Source organism: Ambystoma mexicanum, chromosome 1p (assembly GCF_040938575.1).
Source record: "Ambystoma mexicanum isolate Mex_15411 chromosome 1p, UKY_AmexF1_1, whole genome shotgun sequence".
Taxonomy (NCBI): Eukaryota; Metazoa; Chordata; class Amphibia; order Caudata; family Ambystomatidae; genus Ambystoma; species Ambystoma mexicanum.
Window position 1 is genome coordinate 407,760,656 of NC_090921.1, and position 20,812 is coordinate 407,781,467.

Consider the following 20,812-nt stretch of genomic DNA (forward strand, 5'->3'; position numbering starts at 1 on the left):
AGGCAAAAGAGAGATCAAGCAAGATGAAAACACAGGGGGTGTTGGAGTCAAGGTTGGAGAGCAGGTCTTCGCGGATGTTCAGGAGAGCAGTTTCCATGCTTCTGGCAGCTCTGAAGCCAGACTGATGGTCACGGAGGCAACCAACAGATTCAGTGTGAAGATTAAGCTGGGAGATGACCAGCTTCTCCAGGAGTTTGGCAAGGAAAGGAGTGATGGAGATTGAGCGATAGTTGGCCAGGCAAGACGGGTCGGTAGAGGGTTTCTTAAGAAGAGGGTGCCGAAGGGAGTGCACAAGGGAGGACGGGAAGACTCCAGTGGTGAAGGAATGGTTGCAGAAGTCGATCAGGGCAGGAGCCAGGGAGTCGATGTGGTCCTTGATGGTTTTGGAGGAGCTGGGGTGAACCTGTTTTGACAAGACATTCATAGATCAGACTTGTCTGGAAAGCTCGTCAGGGGAGAACGGGGGAAAGGCACAGAAGCAGGGAGAACCATAGTGGTTAGGGACCTCCTGCTTAGAGCAAAAACAGTCTGAGGCACCCATGGGGTGCATACATTACAAAGGTGACAAAGATACATTTAATAGCCACCAATTATCACAAGATTGATTGATTGATATTTTATTTCTATCGCGCTCGTACACAAGTGTTTCAGAGCTCGACAAGGCAAGGGAGGGGAACAGGGGAGAACAAAACAGCGATCTTACTTGGCCCAGTGACATTGAGAACGCGCAAGTGCATGGGAGAGGGGGGAGAGGAAAAGTGCATGGAAGGGGGGGAGAGGTGGAAAGTGCGAAGCAGAGGAGAAACAGATAAATAACAATAAATAAATAATAAAGGCAACAAACAGTGGTAATGCAGCCAGAAATTTGCAAGTGCTAGGTTTAAGGCAGCAGACAGGATAGGTCCGATATGTGCAGGAAGAAAAGGGGGGGCTGTATGGGTACAGATACAGACCCCAGTGCAAGGGGTGGCCCGGAGGCAGTGCGGGAGGGTGACAGGATGAGCAGGTACCTGGGCCCAAAAGCCAGAGGGTGGCCAGGTGCATGGTGCCAAGAGAGAACAGATCAGCAGGGCAGAGGGGGAGCGAAGGCAGAAGAAAAGAGGAAGGTCTTGAGGTGCTTCTGGAACCGGAGATGGTTCTCCTCAAGTTTTAGAGTGACAGGGAGGCTGTTCCAGAAGGAGGCCCCAGCCGAAGACAAAGATCTACCCCCAGCTCGTTTCCTAGAAAAACGACTGACCCTGAGTGAGTTGGAGTTAGAGGAGTGAAGAGCTCGAGAGGGGAGGTATTTGCGGAGGGATAGCTGAAGATATTTTGGACCCAGGCCCCAGAAAGCCTTGTGGACAATGCAGAGGGTTTTGAATATAATCCTTGCATCCAATGGGAGCCAGTGAAGAGATTTCAGAGCTGGAGAGATACGATCCCAGGGGTTGAGGCCAAGGACAAGTCTCACAGTCCTGTTCTGAATTAGTTGCAGAGGGCGCAGAGTAGAGGCAGGTAGATTTAGAAAGAGGCTGTTACAATAGTCCAAGCTAGAGAGAACCAGAGCTTGAGATGCCATGAGCTTCTGGGGGAAGGAGAGGAAAAGCAGAGTACCTCTGAATAGGTGCAGTCTGAAATTTGACTTTTTAGAGACCTCAGAGATGTGGGCGGAGAAGGAAAGGGTGGAGTCATAGATGACCCCGAGGTTCTTAGCCTCACAGGTGGGGGTAGGAGGAGTGCCAAGGGAGGCCGGCCAGAGAGTGAGGGGAAAGGGTGGTGAAGGTTTGCCGATGAGGAGGATCTCCGTCTTGCTGGCATTCAGACAAAGATCATTGGCGGCACACCAATCTTGAATGGCAGTTAGGCAATCAGAGATGAGAGAGGGAGAGGAGGTGGCAGAGGGCAGCCTGAAAATGAGTTGAGTGCCGTCAGCGTAGCACTGGAAATTTGAGCAGAAAATGGCAATGCAGTGGGCGAGAGCCAGGTATTGGTTGAAAAGCTAGGGCAAGAGGTGAGACCCCTGGGGAACACCACAGGTAGAGAGGAAGATAGATGAAAGGAAGGACCCAAGTTGGACCTGGGAGGGTCGATCTGAGAGGAAAGAGGTCAGCCAGGCCAGAGCCTGATCAGTGATACCCAAGTTTTCACGGAGACGGTTGAGCAGGATGGTATGGTTGACCGTGTCGAAGGCAGAATAGAGATCGAGGAGGATGAGGACAGAGGGAATGTTAGAGTCAAGGTAGGTGAGCAGATCTTCACGGATGTTTAGGAGAGCAGTTTCCATGCTTCTGGCAGCTCTGAAGCCAGACTGGTGGTCATGGAGACAGCCAACAGAATTGGAATGAAGTCAAAGCTGAGAGATGGCCAACTTTTCCAGGAGTTTGCCAAGAAAGGGAGTAATGGAAATTGGGCGATAGTTAGCTGGACAAGAAGGATCAGCTGTGGGTTTCTTGAGAAGAGGATGCACAAAGGAGTGCTTCAGAGGGGAGGGGAAGGATCCAGAGGCAAAGGAGTGGTTACAAAAATCAGCAAGGGCCGGAGCGAAGGTGTCAATGTGGTCCTTGATGCTTTTAGAGGAACAGGGATGAACCTGTTTTGAAGAGGCTTTCATAGATCAGACTTGTCGAGCAACCTCGTCAGGGGTGAAAAGAGGAAAGGACAAGAAGGATGGTGGGAGGGTGGCTAAAGGAGGGTCAGCAAGCACAGATGGAGAGGGAAGAGGAGGAGGGGCGGGCCAGGATGTGCCACTTTTTTTTACCTCCTCGCTGCAGCGAGGAGGTAATGATATAAATGGGTGCATTAGAACCCTATTGTTGTTAAATGCGGTCCGCTGCCGCAGGCGCATTCAACAACAATGAGCGCCTGCCACGCCTTCTCCCAACATGCCAGCTCAGCCCTTGAAAGACTCTGCCGAGCTGGCGCGGTTGGGGGCTAATGGCGCCTTTTGATATCAAGAGCGCAGTCGCTTCCAACAGCAACAGCGTGCCTTCTCCCACCACGCTAGCTCGGGGGAACCCTTGAAAGACTCCCCGACCTGGAGCGGGGGGCTAAAGGCGCCCCGGGGGGCGTGGCGGCATGGGCGTTCGCCCGGCTCGCCCCCTTCCTAAGGCCGGGCCTGATGCCCCACCACGGGAGCCTCAGATGGCCAACCATCATGTACAATGGGCCCGACACATCTTCAGCCGGGCCTGGCCACCACCATGGCCTATGTGAAGAATCATCTGTGGCTCAGTGGCTTTTGAGTATTTCCTACATCTGCTGCGCCCTGGCTGCTTTGCTCTGCTCTCGCTTCCGCGGCAGAATACTTTGTTATTTTATGTGTACTTGGGTTACCTGCCGCATCAGTGTCCCTAGTACCTGCAATTGCGCTATATGTCTGTGAAGGGACCTCGTGGCGCAAGCCTCTGACTCCAGATCAGAGAAGGCTGCGTGGCCCGCGGGGTCTTTTGTGCCCTATATGTCAGAGCGATAGCTATTCCCTCACTAGGAACAGAGGCTTTTTCATAGGGCAGTTCTCTCCGGCCGTTGGTGCATTTTAGGGCAGTACTGCTGCACCCAGTGCCAGGGGAGAAGTGCACAGTGCTGCTAGGAGCCCCACTGCCCACCACATGTTGCGGGAAATTGGTGCCATGTCAGGCCACATCTATTGTCTATGAGCACAGATATCAGCCGCACACCCTCATGCCCACATGTTTCCGGTCACCCCTACACCATTAGCAAACCGTTTTCAGATGTTAAAGCCGTTTGGGGTGCAGACGCACCCGCTGCTATAAATACTTTGTGTATCAGTATGGAGGCAGCGTCATTGTGGGTCCTCTCTGCTCTCAGTATCCGACGTTGCTGTTTAATGGGGAAAAGGGAGGCTAAAAGAGGTAGAAAAAGAACTCGTCCCTGGGTGGGCTTGAACCACCAACCTTTCGGTTAACAGCCAAACGCGCTAACCGATTGCGCCACAGAGACGGGCGAGAGCAATTGTTTCCTGAGCAGATGTCACGCTGTGATAGCAGAGCACGCATGGATATAGAGCTTGTTTATATGTATCATGTTTAGGAATGCATGGAGATCCTATAGCAACACAGACACGTGCGTTCCTGCTCCTCCCGTGTGCAAACCAGTCCATGAAACCCTGGTCTGAGTTTCCACGTGTCCTCTTCTCTTTGTCCAACAACTCCTTTCAGAATGGTGGCAATTCGACCAGATACACACATTTATGAGAACAATATCCATTGCTTTTGGGAGACACCAGTCAATTCCAGGTTTTCGTTTTGCATTCTGGGACTTGTAGTCGTGGATGTCCCCATTATAAATCCAGAACTGGACTTTGCCTCCCAAATGGAGTGGATAATGTTGGCATGTATGCAAACAAACAGAAAAAAACGTGCCCTTGGCATATCTGCCCCATTACACCCACGCCCCTCTTCCTCATCCAATGCTTGCATATGAGGGCATCAACCTCCTCGACAGGAACCCTTTTCTATTCCTTCATTTGTTCATGCCTCTCCTATTCCTGGGAGTGTAACTCTCCCTTACTCCTGCATGCCTTCGTTTTTTTTTATAATTGCTGCCTGAAGGCAGGGACTCTGGTGGTGGGAGGTGGTGGGGGCGGGGAGCTGTGATACTTACCGGCTAAGTGTACAATAAAAAAGAAGCAATGGTTAGAGACCGGGGTCCGTTTCTAGAGGAACATGTCTGTGCATGACTTTTGTGCAGTATTGGCTAAAAACGACCTCACAATTTACGATAAATACATTTTCATATTGCGATACAAAAAACAAGGCAGACTTGACCCCGACGTGATTTGAACACGCAACCTTCTGATCTGGAGTCAGACGCGCTACCGTTGCGCCACGAGGCCCTGCACCAGGAAAGAGCCCACACTCTGTGGACTGGTGACATTGAGGGCGCATACATGGACACAACATATATAACGCCCAACACACTCTGCCTTGTGCGCGAGATAAATGACAGTCAGGCCGCCGGTGTTTTGTAATGTTGTGCGCCCCGTGCCCTTCCAGTCCCCCCAATGGTCGCAGCTCAGCACAGCTCGGTCTGCAGAGGCTTCACTTTATTACTACCCAGGTTAGACCTGCAGCAACGGAAACAGCCGAAGACTGGGGGAGATGCAAATGCACGGGATACTAAATATTACATAACCCCGGAAAATACACAAAAGCACCTGTGCCACAGATGATCTTTCACATGGGGGTTATCTCGGCATCAGTAACCCATTTCATATTGCACTTTTATATAACTCCCACCCAGTGCTTTAAGTGGGATTGGAAATAGAGGGGGGCCCCTAGTTAGGGTGTGTGGCAATGTTAATAGCTTATGTTATTATATCATGCTATTATAAAACAAGGCCTAATGACTATAAAGGTGCTCCATATATAATAATAGTGCTAATTTGGGTATTTTGCACAACAAAGTTATTTGCCCCTTGGCTTACTTATGGCAACTCATTCTAAGTCACTTCCGTGGTTCCTCCAAGTATCAAAAACTGATGATGCTCCTTGTGTGACATCACTTCTGTTGGAGCAAGCCATATGCAAATTAGGAGGTTTGCCTGTATTTTGCCTATGGGTTGCATTTAAAGGCCCTGAACAGAAGTCTGTTTCACATGAATGGCAGGATTTTAAACACTGAAACAAAAACGGCATCGCCTTTGTTGTGGTTTTTCAAGTTAAATTAAAGAGCCACGTGGGAAGGGGCCTACCCGTCATGACCAACAGACAAGCAGCATTTTAATTTACAAATGAAGCAGGAATCAAAGATCCCTGTCACATGGAAAACATGATTTGTACACATTGAAAACAAAAACGGCCGGCACAGGTGTGTGCAAATAAAAATGGTTTCATAAAGTCAAAAATTGAAAAAAATATATCACTGCTCAACGAAAAATGTCAGGAAAACAAAACATGTGTGCGGGTTGACCAAAACCAATGTATATTATGTTTCACCTACAAACCTCCAGTGACATTTGAAGAGCCAATTTGTCTTCATGGAAATTGTCAGCCCAAGGCAGTCACATTTGCTGGCTGTAGGCAAAACTTCACAAGGACATCTCCCACTTCCAGCCTGGATGTCACATGTCCCATCTAATGACAAACCACAATAAATATGTCCTGCTTAAGGCTTCGAAATTCAGTGTTCTCCAGACTTGTTGGCTCTGAAAGCATTGACTTCAAGAAAAGTTACCCCCTGGCTTGAGCTTGACTAATATTTGTGAAAATGGGGGCACCCACTTCAAGGAGCCAGCTTACAGCACAAAGGAGACTGATAAAAAAAAAACTCTGGCCACAGGCTGAGCCAGTGAAAACAAAGGGCCGGAAGGCAGGAGTCAGGGCCATTTGTCCCACATGAAGATTCATAATTCATTTAAAAGGACTATTATCATTTAGGCCTTTTTAACAGCCATTATAAGGTGGATGGATTTCATCTATGGAAACTTATGTAATTTCCAGGCTATTTTGGGGATATCCAATTCATCTTCTTGTAACTCTTGAGAAGTGTAAGGGCCAGTTAAATTAGGTTTCTGGCTGATCTGAACATGTTCCAAATGTGAGAGTTGGTGAGCGGTGGACATTGAAATTAGGGATGTGCTTAATAACTTACATATTCATAACTGTTGTATTTTTATGGAAATGACAGAAAGGTGCCACATGGCCATGCTACATGATACGGATTTTGTGGCCGCTTATCTAATTCCCCATGATAAGCTGAAACAGAATATATGTTTAGTATGGCAGTTGCTAGTAAAATTATGAAGTTGTGATACATAAATCGTTTTTGCCAAAAAGGTGAAAGGAGAACAAAGGGCGATTACAATTGGGAATTGCCATATGTTGCTCCACACCCCTAAACCAATCCTGACTTGGAGGGTAGGTTTGGGAGGAGAGAGAAGGGTAACTGCCCAATCCTAGTGGCAGGGATTATTGCAGGCAGATTTAGAAAGAGGTTGTTGCAATAGTCCAGCCTAGAGAGGACCAGAGCTCTGGAGACAGTGAGCTTCTGGGGGAAAGAGAGGAAAAGAAGAATACCTCTAAGGAGGTGCAGCTGGTAGTGTGACTTCTTAGAGACGTCAGAGATGTGAGGAGAGAAGGAGAGTGTGGAGTCGATGATGATCCCGAGGTTTTTAGCCTCACAGGTGGGAGCAGGAAGAGGGCCCAGAGAGTCCGGCCAGAAAATGACAGGGAGTGGGTGTGCTGATGAGGAGAGTCTCAGTCTTACTGGCATTAAGAAAGAGATCATTGGCAGCACACCACTCCTGGATGGCGGACAGACAATCAGAGATGAGTGAGGGGGAAGAGGTGGCTGAAAATGAGTTGAGTGTCATCCGCATAGCACTGGAAGTTGGGATAGAGCATGGCAATGCAGTTGGCAAGATGTGCCAGGTATTGGTTGAACAGCCAGGGAGAGAGAATAGACCCCTAGGGAACACCCTATGTAGAGATAGAGATAAAGGAGAGGAAGGACCCAAGTTGAACCGGGGAATGTCGATCAGAGAGGAAAGAATTCAGCCATGCCAGGGCCTGACCAGTGATCCCCAGGTTATCATGGAGAGGATTGAGCAGGATGGCATGGTTGACCGTATCAAAGGCAAAAGAGAGATCAAGCAAGATGAAAACACAGGGGGTGTTGGAGTCAAGGTTGGAGAGCAGGTCTTCACGGATGTTCAGGAGAGCAGTTTCCATGCTTCTGGCAGCTCTGAAGCCAGACTGATGGTCACGGAGGCAACCAACAGATTCAGTGTGATGATTAAGCTGGGAGATGGCCAGCTTTTCCAGGAGTTTGGCAAGGAAAGGAGTGATGGAGATTGAGCAATAGTTGGCCAGGCAAGACGGGTCGGTAGAGGGTTTCTTAAGAAGAGGGTGCCGAAGGGAGTGCACAAGGGAGGACGGGAAGACTCCAGTGGTGAAGGAATGGTTGCAGAAGTCGATCAGGGCAGGAGCCAGGGAGTCGATGTGGTCCTTGATGGTTTTGGAGGAGCTGGGGTGAACCTGTTTTGACAAGACATTCATAGATCAGACTTGTCTGGAAAGCTTGTCAGGGGAGAACGGGGGAAAGGCACAGAAGCAGGGAGAACCATAGTGGTTAGGGACCTCCTGCTTAGAGCAAAAACAGTCTGAGGCACCCAGGGGGTGCATACATTACAAAGGTGACAAAGATACATTTAATAGCCACCAATTATCACAAGATTGATTGATTGATATTTTATTTCTATCGCGCTCGTACACAAGTGTTTCAGAGCTCGACAAGGCAAGGGAGGGGAACAAGGGAGAACAAAACAGCGATCTTACTTGGCCCAGTGACATTGAGAACGCGCAAGTGCATGGGAGAGGGGGGAGAGGAAAAGTGCATGGAAGGGGGGGAGAGGTGGAAAGTGCGAAGCAGAGGAGAAACAGATAAATAACAATAAATAAATAATAAAGGCAACAAACAGTGGTAATGCAGCCAGAAATTTGCAAGTGCTAGGTTTAAGGCAGCAGACAGGATAGGTCCGATATGTGCAGGAAGAAAAAGGGGGGGCTGTATGGGTACAGATACAGACCCCAGTGCAAGGGGTGGCCCGGAGGCAGTGCGGGAGGGTGACAGGATGAGCAGGTACCTGGGCCCAAAAGCCAGAGGGTGGCCAGGTGCATGGTGCCAAGAGAGAACAGATCAGCAGGGGAGAGGGGGAGCGAAGGCAGGAGAAAAGAGGAAGGTCTTGAGGTGCTTCTGGAACCGGAGATGGTTCTCCTCAAGTTTTAGAGTGACAGGGAGGCTGTTCCAGAAGGAGGCCCCAGCCGAAGACAGAGATCTACCCCCAGCTCGTTTCCTAGAAAAACGACTGACCCTGAGTGAGTTGGAGTTAGAGGAGTGAAGAGCTCGAGAGGGGAGGTATTTGCGGAGGGATAGCTGAAGATATTTTGGACCCAGGCCCCAGAAAGCCTTGTGGACAATGCAGAGGGTTTTGAATATAATCCTTGCATCCAATGGGAGCCAGTGAAGAGATTTCAGAGCTGGAGAGATACGATCCCAGGGGTTGAGGCCAAGGACAAGTCTCACAGTCCTGTTCTGAATTAGTTGCAGAGGGCGCAGAGTAGAGGCAGGTAGATTTAGAAAGAGGCTGTTACAATAGTCCAAGCTAGAGAGAACCAGAGCTTGAGATGCCATGAGCTTCTGGGGGAAGGAGAGGAAAGGCAGAGTACCTCTGAATAGGTGCAGTCTGAAATTTGACTTTTTAGAGACCTCAGAGATGTGGGCGGAGAAGGAAAGGGTGGAGTCATAGATGACCCCGAGGTTCTTAGCCTCACAGGTGGGGGTAGGAGGAGTGCCAAGGGAGGCCGGCCAGAGAGTGAGGGGAAAGGGTGGTGAAGGTTTGCCGATGAGGAGGATCTCCGTCTTGCTGGCATTCAGACAAAGATCATTGGCGGCACACCAATCTTGAATGGCAGTTAGGCAATCAGAGATGAGAGAGGGAGAGGAGGTGGCAGAGGGCAGCCTGAAAATGAGTTGAGTGCCGTCAGCGTAGCACTGGAAATTTGAGCAGAAAATGGCAATGCAGTGGGCGAGAGCCAGGTATTGGTTGAAAAGCTAGGGCAAGAGGTGAGACCCCTGGGGAACACCACAGGTAGAGAGGAAGATAGATGAAAGGAAGGACCCAAGTTGGACCTGGGAGGGTCGATCTGAGAGGAAAGAGGTCAGCCAGGCCAGAGCCTGATCAGTGATACCCAAGTTTTCACGGAGACGGTTGAGCAGGATGGTATGGTTGACCGTGTCGAAGGCAGAATAGAGATCGAGGAGGATGAGGACAGAGGGAATGTTAGAGTCAAGGTAGGTGAGCAGATCTTCACGGATGTTTAGGAGAACAGTTTCCATGCTTCTGGCAGCTCTGAAGCCAGACTGGTGGTCATGGAGACAGCCAACAGAATTGGAATGAAGTCAAAGCTGAGAGATGGCCAACTTTTCCAGGAGTTTGCCAAGAAAGGGAGTAATGGAAATTGGGCGATAGTTAGCTGGACAAGAAGGATCAGCTGTGGGTTTCTTGAGAAGAGGATGCACAAAGGAGTGCTTCAGAGGGGAGGGGAAGGATCCAGAGGCAAAGGAGTGGTTACAAAAATCAGCAAGGGCCGGAGCGAAGGTGTCAATGTGGTCCTTGATGCTTTTAGAGGAACAGGGAGGAACCTGTTTTGAAGAGGCTTTCATAGATCAGACTTGTCGAGCAACCTCGTCAGGGGTGAAAAGAGGAAAGGACAAGAAGGATGGTGGGAGGGTGGCTAAAGGAGGGTCAGCAAGCACAGATGGAGAGGGAAGAGGAGGAGGGGTGGGCCAGGATGTGCCACTTTTTTTTTTACCTCCTCGCTGCAGCGAGGAGGTAATGATATAAATGGGTGCATTAGCACCCTATTGTTGTTAAATGTGGTCCGCTGCCGCAGGCGCATTCAACAACAATGAGCGCCTGCCACGCCTTCTCCCAACATGCCAGCTCAGCCCTTGAAAGACTCTGCCGAGCTGGCGCGGTTGGGGGCTAATGGCGCCTTTTGATATCAAGAGCGCAGGCGCTTCCAACAGCAACAGCGTGCCTTCTCCCACCACGCTAGCTCGGGGGAACCCTTGAAAGACTCCCCGACCTGGAGCGGGGGGCTAAAGGCGCCCCGGGGGGCGTGGCGGCATGGGCGTTCGCCCGGCTCGCCCCCTTCCTAAGGCCGGGCCTGATGCCCCACCACGGGAGCCTCAGATGGCCAACCATCATGTACAATGGGCCCGACGCATCTTCAGCCGGGCCTGGCCACCACCATGGCCTATGTGAAGAATCATCTGTGGCTCAGTGGCTTTTGAGTATTTCCTACATCTCCTGCGCCCTGGCTGCTTTGCTCTGCTCTCGCTTCCGCGGCAGAATACTTTGTTATTTTATGTGTACTTGGGTTACCTGCCGCATCAGTGTCCCTAGTACCTGCAATTGCGCTATATGTCTGTGAAGGGACCTCGTGGCGCAAGCCTCTGACTCCAGATCAGAGAAGGCTGCGTGGCCCGCGGGGTCTTTTGTGCCCTATATGTCAGAGCGATAGCTATTCCCTCACTAGGAACAGAGGCTTTTTCATAGGGCCCTTCTCTCCGGCCGTTGGTGCATTTTAGGGCAGTACTGCTGCACCCAGTGCCAGGGGAGAAGTGCACAGTGCTGCTAAGAGCCCCACTGCCCACCACATGTTGCGGGATATTGGTGCCATGTCAGGCCACATCTATTGTCTATGAGCACAGATATCAGCCGCACACCCTCATGCCCACATGTTTCCGGTCACCCCTACACCATTAGCAAACCGTTTTCAGATGTTAAAGCCGTTTGGGGTGCAGACGCACCCGCTGCTATAAATACTTTGTGTATCAGTATGGAGGCAGCGTCATTGTGGGTCCTCTCTGCTCTCAGCATCCGACGTTGCTGTTTAATGGGGTAAAGGGAGGCTCCAAGAGGTAGAAAAAGAACTCGTCACCGGGTGGGCTTGAACCACCAACCTTTCGGTTAACAGCCGAACGCGCTAACCGATTGCGACACAGAGACGGGCGAGAGCAATTGTTTCCTGAGCAGATGTCACGCTGTGATAGCAGAGCACGCATGGCTATAGAGCTTGTTTATATGTATCATGTTTAGGAATGCATGGAGATCCTATAGCAACACAGACACGTGCGTTCCTGCTCCTCCCGTGTGCAAACCAGTCCATGAAACCCTGGTCTGAGTTTCCACGTGTCCTCTTCTCTTTGTCCAACAACTCCTTTCAGAATGGTGGCAATTCGACCAGATACACACATTTATGAGAACAATATCCATTGCTTTTGGGAGACACCAGTCAATTCCAGGTTTTCGTTTTGCATTCTGGGACTTGTAGTCGTGGATGTCCCCATTATAAATCCAGAACTGGACTTTGCCTCCCAAATGGAGTGGATAATGTTGGCATGTATGCAAACAAACAGAAAAAAACGTGCCCTTGGCATATCTGCCCCATTACCCCCACGCCCCTCTTCCTCATCCAATGCTTGCATATGAGGGCATCAACCTCCTCGACAGGAACCCTTTTCTATTCCTTCATTTGTTCATGCCTCTCCTATTCCTGGGAGTGTAACTCTCCCTTACTCCTGCATGCCTTCGTTTTTTTTAATAATTGCTGCCTGAAGGCAGGGACTCTGGTGGTGGGAGGTGGTGGGGGCGGGGAGCTGTGATACTTACCGGCTAAGTGTACAATAAAAAAGAAGCAATGGTTAGAGACCGGGGTCCGTTTCTAGAGGAACATGTCTGTGCATGACTTTTGTGCAGTATTGGCTAAAAACGACCTCACAATTTACGATAAATACATTTTCATATTGCGATACAAAAAACAAGGCAGACTTGACCCCGACGTGATTTGAACACGCAACCTTCTGATCTGGAGTCAGACGCGCTTCCGTTGCGCCACGAGGTCCCGCACCAGGAAAGTGCCCACACTCTGTGGACTGGTGACATTGAGGGCGCATACATGGACACAACATATATAACGCCCAACACACTCTGCCTTGTGCGCGAGATAAATGACAGTCAGGCCGCCGGTGTTTTGTAATGTTGTGCGCCCCGTGCCCTTCCAGTCCCCCCAATGGTCGCAGCTCAGCACAGCTCGGTCTGCAGAGGCTTCACTTTATTACTACCCAGGTTAGACCTGCAGCGACGGAAACAGCCGAAGACTGGGGGAGATGCAAATGCACGGGATACTAAATATTACATAACCCCGGAAAATACACAAAAGCACCTGTGCCACAGATGATCTTTCACATGGGGGTTATCTCGGCAACAGTAACCCATTTCATATTGCACTTTTATATAACTCCCACCCAGTGCTTTAAGTGGGATTGGAAATAGAGGAGGGCCCCTAGTTAGGGTGTGTGGCAATGTTAATAGCTTATGTTATTATATCATGCTATTATAAAACAAGGCCTAATGACTATAAAGGTGCTCCATATATAATAATAGTGCTAATTTGGGTATTTTGCACAACAAAGTTATTTGCCCCTTGGCTTACTTATGGCAACTCATTCTAAGTCACTTCCGTGGTTCCTCCAAGTATCAAAAACTGATGATGCTCCTTGTAATGTCCTTTTGTGTGACATCACTTCTGTTGGAGCAAGCCATATGCAAATTAGGAGGTTTGCCTCTATTTTGCCTATGGGTTGCATTTAAAGGCCCTGAACAGAAGTCTGTTTCACATGAATGGCAGGATTTTAAACACTGAAACAAAAACGGCATGGCCTTTGTTGTGGTTTTTCAAGTTAAATTAAAGAGCCACGTGGGAAGGGGCCTACCCGTCATGACCAACAGACAAGCAGCATTTTAATTTACAAATGAAGGAGGAATCAAAGATCCCTGTCACATGGAAAACATGATTTGTACACATTGAAAACAAAAACGGCCGGCACAGGTGTGTGCAAATAAAAATGGTTTCATAAAGTCAAAAATTGAATAAAATATATCACTGCTCAACGAAAAATGTCAGGAAAACAAAACATGTGTGCGGGTTGACCAAAAGCAATGTATATTATGTTTCACCTACAAACCTCCAGTGACATTTGAAGAGCCAATTTGTCTTCATGGAAATTGTCAGCCCAAGGCAGTCACATTTGCTGGCTGTAGGCAAAGCTTCACAAGGACATCTCCCACTTCCAGCCTGGATGTCACATGTCCCATCTAATGACAAACCACAATAAATATGTCCTGCTTAAGGCTTCGAAATTCAGTGTTCTCCAGACTTGTTGGCTCTGAAAGCATTGACTTCAAGAAAAGTTACCCCCTGGCTTGAGCTTGACTAATATTTGTGAAAATGGGGGCACCCACTTCAAGGAGCCAGCTTCCAGCACAAAGGAGACTGATAAAAAAAAAACTCTGGCCACAGGCTGAGCCAGTGAAAACAAAGGGCCGGAAGGCAGGAGTCAGGGCCATTTGTCCCACATGAAGATTCATAATTCATTTAAAAGGACTATTATCATTTAGGCCTTTTTAACAGCCATTATAAGGCGGATGGATTTCATCTATGGAAACTTATGTAATTTCCAGGCTATTTTGGGGATATCCAATTCATCTTCTTGTAACTCTGAGAACTGTAAGGGCCAGTTAAATTAGGTTTCTGGCTGATCTGAACATGTTCCAAATGTGAGAGTTGGTGAGCGGTGGACATTGAAATTAGGGATGTGCTTAATAACTTACATATTCATAACTGTTGTATTTTTATGGAAATGACAGAAAGGTGCCACATGGCCATGCTACATGATACGGATTTTGTGGCCGCTTATCTAATTCCCCATGATTAGCTGAAACAGAATATATGTTTAGTATGGCAGTTGCTAGTAAAATTATGAAGTTGTGATACATAAATCGTTTTTGCCAAAAAGGTGAAAGGAGAAGAAAGGGCGATTACAATTGGGAATTGCCATATGTTGCTCCACACCCCTAAACCAATCCTGACTTGGAGGGTAGGTTTGGGAGGAGAGAGAAGGGTAACTGCCCAATCCTAGTGGCAGGGATTATTGCAGGCAGATTTAGAAAGATGTTGTTCCAATAGTCCAGCCTAGTGAGGACCAGAGCTCTGGAGACAGTGAGCTTCTGGGGGAAAGAGAGGAAAAGAAGAATACCTCTAAGGAGGTGCAGCTGGTAGTGTGACTTCTTAGAGACGTCAGAGATGTGAGGAGAGAAGGAGAGTGTGGAGTCGATGATGATCCCGAGGTTTTTAGCCTCACAGGTGGGAGCAGGAAGAGGGCCCAGAGAGTCCGGCCAGAAAATGACAGGGAGTGGGTGTGCTGATGAGGAGAGTCTCAGTCTTACTGGCATTAAGAAAGAGATCATTGGCAGCACACCACTCCTGGATGGCGGACAGACAATCAGAGATGAGTGAGGGGGAAGAGGTGGCTGAAAATGAGTTGAGTGTCATCCGCATAGCACTGGAAGTTGGGATAGAGCATGGCAATGCAGTTGGCAAGATGTGCCAGGTATTGGTTGAACAGCCAGGGAGAGAGGTTAGACCCCTGGGGAACACCCTAGGTAGAGATAGAGATAAAGGAGAGGAAGGACCCAAGTTGAACCGGGGAATGTCGATCAGAGAGGAAAGAATTCAGCCATGCCAGGGCCTGACCAGTGATCCCCAGGTTATCATGGAGAGGATTGAGCAGGATGGCATGGTTGACCGTATCAAAGGCAAAAGAGAGATCAAGCAAGATGAAAACACAGGGGGTGTTGGAGTCAAGGTTGGAGAGCAGGTCTTCGCGGATGTTCAGGAGAGCAGTTTCCATGCTTCTGGCAGCTCTGAAGCCAGACTGATGGTCACGGAGGCAACCAACAGATTCAGTGTGAAGATTAAGCTGGGAGATGACCAGCTTCTCCAGGAGTTTGGCAAGGAAAGGAGTGATGGAGATTGAGCGATAGTTGGCCAGGCAAGACGGGTCGGTAGAGGGTTTCTTAAGAAGAGGGTGCCGAAGGGAGTGCACAAGGGAGGACGGGAAGACTCCAGTGGTGAAGGAATGGTTGCAGAAGTCGATCAGGGCAGGAGCCAGGGAGTCGATGTGGTCCTTGATGGTTTTGGAGGAGCTGGGGTGAACCTGTTTTGACAAGACATTCATAGATCAGACTTGTCTGGAAAGCTCGTCAGGGGAGAACGGGGGAAAGGCACAGAAGCAGGGAGAACCATAGTGGTTAGGGACCTCCTGCTTAGAGCAAAAACAGTCTGAGGCACCCATGGGGTGCATACATTACAAAGGTGACAAAGATACATTTAATAGCCACCAATTATCACAAGATTGATTGATTGATATTTTATTTCTATCGCGCTCGTACACAAGTGTTTCAGAGCTCGACAAGGCAAGGGAGGGGAACAGGGGAGAACAAAACAGCGATCTTACTTGGCCCAGTGACATTGAGAACGCGCAAGTGCATGGGAGAGGGGGGAGAGGAAAAGTGCATGGAAGGGGGGGAGAGGTGGAAAGTGCGAAGCAGAGGAGAAACAGATAAATAACAATAAATAAATAATAAAGGCAACAAACAGTGGTAATGCAGCCAGAAATTTGCAAGTGCTAGGTTTAAGGCAGCAGACAGGATAGGTCCGATATGTGCAGGAAGAAAAGGGGGGGGCTGTATGGGTACAGATACAGACCCCAGTGCAAGGGGTGGCCCGGAGGCAGTGCGGGAGGGTGACAGGATGAGCAGGTACCTGGGCCCAAAAGCCAGAGGGTGGCCAGGTGCATGGTGCCAAGAGAGAACAGATCAGCAGGGGAGAGGGGGAGCGAAGGCAGAAGAAAAGAGGAAGGTCTTGAGGTGCTTCTGGAACCGGAGATGGTTCTCCTCAAGTTTTAGAGTGACAGGGAGGCTGTTCCAGAAGGAGGCCCCAGCCGAAGACAGAGATCTACCCCCAGCTCGTTTCCTAGAAAAACGACTGACCCTGAGTGAGTTGGAGTTAGAGGAGTGAAGAGCTCGAGAGGGGAGGTATTTGCGGAGGGATAGCTGAAGATATTTTGGACCCAGGCCCCAGAAAGCCTTGTGGACAATGCAGAGGGTTTTGAATATAATCCTTGCATCCAATGGGAGCCAGTGAAGAGATTTCAGAGCTGGAGAGATACGATCCCAGGGGTTGAGGCCAAGGACAAGTCTCACAGTCCTGTTTTGAATTAGTTGCAGAGGGCGCAGAGTAGAGGCAGGTAGATTTAGAAAGAGGCTGTTACAATAGTCCAAGCTAGAGAGAACCAGAGCTTGAGATGCCATGAGCTTCTGGGGGAAGGAGAGGAAAGGCAGAGTACCTCTGAATAGGTGCAGTCTGAAATTTGACTTTTTAGAGACCTCAGAGATGTGGGCGGAGAAGGAAAGGGTGGAGTCATAGATGACCCCGAGGTTCTTAGCCTCACAGGTGGGGGTAGGAGGAGTGCCAAGGGAGGCCGGCCAGAGAGTGAGGGGAAAGGGTGGTGAAGGTTTGCCGATGAGGAGGATCTCCGTCTTGCTGGCATTCAGACAAAGATCATTGGCGGCACACCAATCTTGAATGGCAGTTAGGCAATCAGAGATGAGAGAGGGAGAGGAGGTGGCAGAGGGCAGCCTGAAAATGAGTTGAGTGCCGTCAGCGTAGCACTGGAAATTTGAGCAGAAAATGGCAATGCAGTGGGCGAGAGCCAGGTATTGGTTGAAAAGCTAGGGCAAGAGGTGAGACCCCTGGGGAACACCACAGGTAGAGAGGAAGATAGATGAAAGGAAGGACCCAAGTTGGACCTGGGAGGGTCGATCTGAGAGGAAAGAGGTCAGCCAGGCCAGAGCCTGATCAGTGATACCCAAGTTTTCACGGAGACGGTTGAGCAGGATGGTATGGTTGACCGTGTCGAAGGCAGAATAGAGATCGAGGAGGATGAGGACAGAGGGAATGTTAGAGTCAAGGTAGGTGAGCAGATCTTCACGGATGTTTAGGAGAGCAGTTTCCATGCTTCTGGCAGCTCTGAAGCCAGACTGGTGGTCATGGAGACAGCCAACAGAATTGGAATGAAGTCAAAGCTGAGAGATGGCCAACTTTTCCAGGAGTTTGCCAAGAAAGGGAGTAATGGAAATTGGGCGATAGTTAGCTGGACAAGAAGGATCAGCTGTGGGTTTCTTGAGAAGAGGATGCACAAAGGAGTGCTTCAGAGGGGAAGGATCCAGAGGCAAAGGAGTGGTTACAAAAATCAGCAAGGGCCGGAGCGAAGGTGTCAATGTGGTCCTTGATGCTTTTAGAGGAACAGGGATGAACCTGTTTTGAAGAGGCTTTCATAGATCAGACTTGTCGAGCAACCTCGTCAGGGGTGAAAAGAGGAAAGGACAAGAAGGATGGTGGGAGGGTGGCTAAAGGAGGGTCAGCAAGCACAGATGGAGAGGGAAGAGGAGGAGGGGCGGGCCAGGATGTGCCACTTTTTTTTTTACCTCCTCGCTGCAGCGAGGAGGTAATGATATAAATGGGTGCATTAGCACCCTATTGTTGTTAAATGCGGTCCGCTGCCGCAGGCGCATTCAACAACAATGAGCGCCTGCCACGCCTTCTCCCAACATGCCAGCTCAGCCCTTGAAAGACTCTGCCGAGCTGGCGCGGTTGGGGGCTAATGGCGCCTTTTGATATCAAGAGCGCAGGCGCTTCCAACAGCAACAGCGTGCCTTCTCCCACCACGCTAGCTCGGGGGAACCCTTGAAAGACTCCCCGACCTGGAGCGGGGAGCTAAAGGCGCCCCGGGGGGCGTGGCGGCATGGGCGTTCGCCCGGCTCGCCCCCTTCCTAAGGCCGGGCCTGATGCCCCACCACGGGAGCCTCAGATGGCCAACCATCATGTACAATGGGCCCGACACATCTTCAGCCGGGCGTGGCCACCACCATGGCCTATGTGAAGAATCATCTGTGGCTCAGTGGCTTTTGAGTATTTCCTACATCTGCTGCGCCCTGGCTGCTTTGCTCTGCTCTCGCTTCCGCGGCAGAATACTTTGTTATTTTATGTGTACTTGGGTTACCTGCCGCATCAGTGTCCCTAGTACCTGCAATTGCGCTATATGTCTGTGAAGGGACCTCGTGGCGCAAGCCTCTGACTCCAGATCAGAGAAGGCTGCGTGGCCGGCGGGGTCTTTTGTGCCCTATATGTCAGAGCGATAGCTATTCCCTCACTAGGAACAGAGGCTTTTTCATAGGGCCCTTCTCTCCGGCCGTTGGTGCATTTTAGGGCAGTACTGCTGCACCCAGTGCCAGGGGAGAAGTGCACAGTGCTGCTAAGAGCCCCACTGCCCACCACATGTTGCGGGATATTGGTGCCATGTCAGGCCACATCTATTGTCTATGAGCACAGATATCAGCCGCACACCCTCATGCCCACATGTTTCCGGTCACCCCTACACCATTAGCAAACCGTTTTCAGATGTTAAAGCCGTTTGGGGTGCAGACGCACCCGCTGCTATAAATACTTTGTGTATCAGTATGGAGGCAGCGTCATTGTGGGTCCTCTCTGCTCTCAGCATCCGATGTTGCGGTTTAATGGGGTAAAGGGAGGCTCCAAGAGGTAGAAAAAGAACTCGTCCCTGGGTGGGCTTGAACCACCAACCTTTCGGTTAACAGCCGAACGCTAACCGATTGCGCCACAGAGACGGGCGAGAGCAGTTGTTTCCTGAGCAGATGTCACGCTGTGATAGCAGAGCACGCATGGCTATAGAGCTTGTTTATATGTATGATGTTTAGGAATGCATGGAGATCCTATAGCAACACAGACACGTGCGTTCCTGCTCCTCCCGTGTGCAAACCAGTCCATGAAACCCTGGTCTGAGTTTCCACGTGTCCTTTTCTCTTTGTCCAACAACTCCTTTCAGAATGGTGGCAATTCGACCAGATACACACATTTATGAGAACAATATCCATTGCATTTGGGAGACACCAGTCAATTCCAGGTTTTCGTTTTGCATTCTGGGACTTGTAGTCGTGGATGTCCCCATTATAAACCCAGAACTGGACTTTGCCTCCCAAATGCAGTGGATAATGTTGGCATGTATGCAAACAAACAGAAAAAACGTGCCCTTGGCATATCTGCCCCATTACCCCCACGCCCCTCTTCCTCATCCAATGCTTGCATATGAGGGCATCAACCTCCTCGACAGGAACCCTTTTCTATTCCTTCATTTGTTGATGCCTCTCCTATTCCTGGGAGTGTAACTCTCCCTTACTCCTGCATGCCTTGGTTTTTTTTATAATTGCTGCCTGCAGGCAGGGACTCTGGTGGTGGGAGGTGGTGGGAGGTGGTGGGGGCGGGGGGCTGTGATACTTACCGGCTAAGTGTACAATAAAAAAGAAGCAATGGTTAGAGACCGGGTCCGTTTCTAGAGGAACACGTCTGTGCATGACTTTTGTGCAGTATTGGCTAAAAACGACCTCACAATTTACGATAAATACATTTTCATATTGCTATACAAAAACAAGGCAGACTTGACCCCGACGTGATTTGAAAACGCAACCTTCTGATCTGGAGTCAGACGCGCTACCGTTGCGCCACGAGGTCCCGCCTCAGGAGAGTGCCCACACTCTGTGGACTGGTGACATTGAGGGCGCATACATGGACACAACATATATAACGCCCAACACACTCTGCCTTGTGCGCGAGATAAATGACAGTCAGGCCGCCGGTGTTATGTAATGTTGTACGCCCCGTGCCCTTCCAGTCCCCCCAATGGTCGCAGCTCAGCACAGCTCGGTCTGCAGAGGCTTCACTTTATTACTACCCAGGTTAGACCTGCAGCGACGGAAACAGCCGAAGACTGGGGGAGATGCAAATGCACGGGATACTAAATATTACATAACCCCGGAAAATACACAAAAGCACCTGTGCCACAGATGATCTTTCACATGGGGGTTATCTCGGCAACAGTAACCCATTTCATATTGCACTTTTATATAACTCCCACCCAGTGCTTTAAGTGGGATTGGAAATAGAGGGGGACCCCTAGTTAGGGGGTGTGGCAATGTTAATAGCTTATGTTATTATATCATGCTATTATAAAACAAGGCCTAATGACTATAAAGGTGCTCCATATATAATAATAGTGCTAATTTGGGTATTTTGCACAACAAAGTTATTTTCCCCTTGGCTTGCTTATGGCAACTCATTCTAAGTCACTTCCGTGGTTCCTCCAAGTATCAAAAACTGATGATGCTCCTTGTAATGTCCTTTTGTGTGACATCACTTCTGTTGGAGCAAGCCATATGCAAATTAGGAGGTTTGCCTGTATTTTGCCTATGGGTTGCATTTAAAGGCCCTGAACAGAAGTCTGTTTCACATGAATGGCAGGATTTTAAACACTGAAACAAAAACGGCAT

At 49.6% G+C, this 20,812-nt stretch overlaps 1 protein-coding gene and 4 non-coding genes across 6 annotated transcripts in view; 1 reads left to right on the top strand and 4 right to left on the bottom strand.

Moving 5' to 3' along the window:
* LOC138571570 (tetraspanin-33-like) overlaps positions 1-20,812 on the top strand; it is a 935,706-nt gene that overhangs the window by 519,858 nt on the left and 395,036 nt on the right. The gene's annotated exons all lie outside the window — the stretch shown is intronic.
* TRNAN-GUU (transfer RNA asparagine (anticodon GUU)) lies at positions 3,866-3,939 on the bottom strand. Its single transcript has one exon. It is a non-coding gene; the product is annotated as a tRNA-Asn (tRNA).
* Positions 4,763-4,834, bottom strand: TRNAW-CCA (transfer RNA tryptophan (anticodon CCA)). Its single transcript has one exon. It is a non-coding gene; the product is annotated as a tRNA-Trp (tRNA).
* On the bottom strand, positions 12,339-12,410 carry TRNAW-CCA (transfer RNA tryptophan (anticodon CCA)). Its single transcript has one exon. It is a non-coding gene; the product is annotated as a tRNA-Trp (tRNA).
* TRNAW-CCA (transfer RNA tryptophan (anticodon CCA)) lies at positions 19,926-19,997 on the bottom strand. The gene has a single exon. It is a non-coding gene; the product is annotated as a tRNA-Trp (tRNA).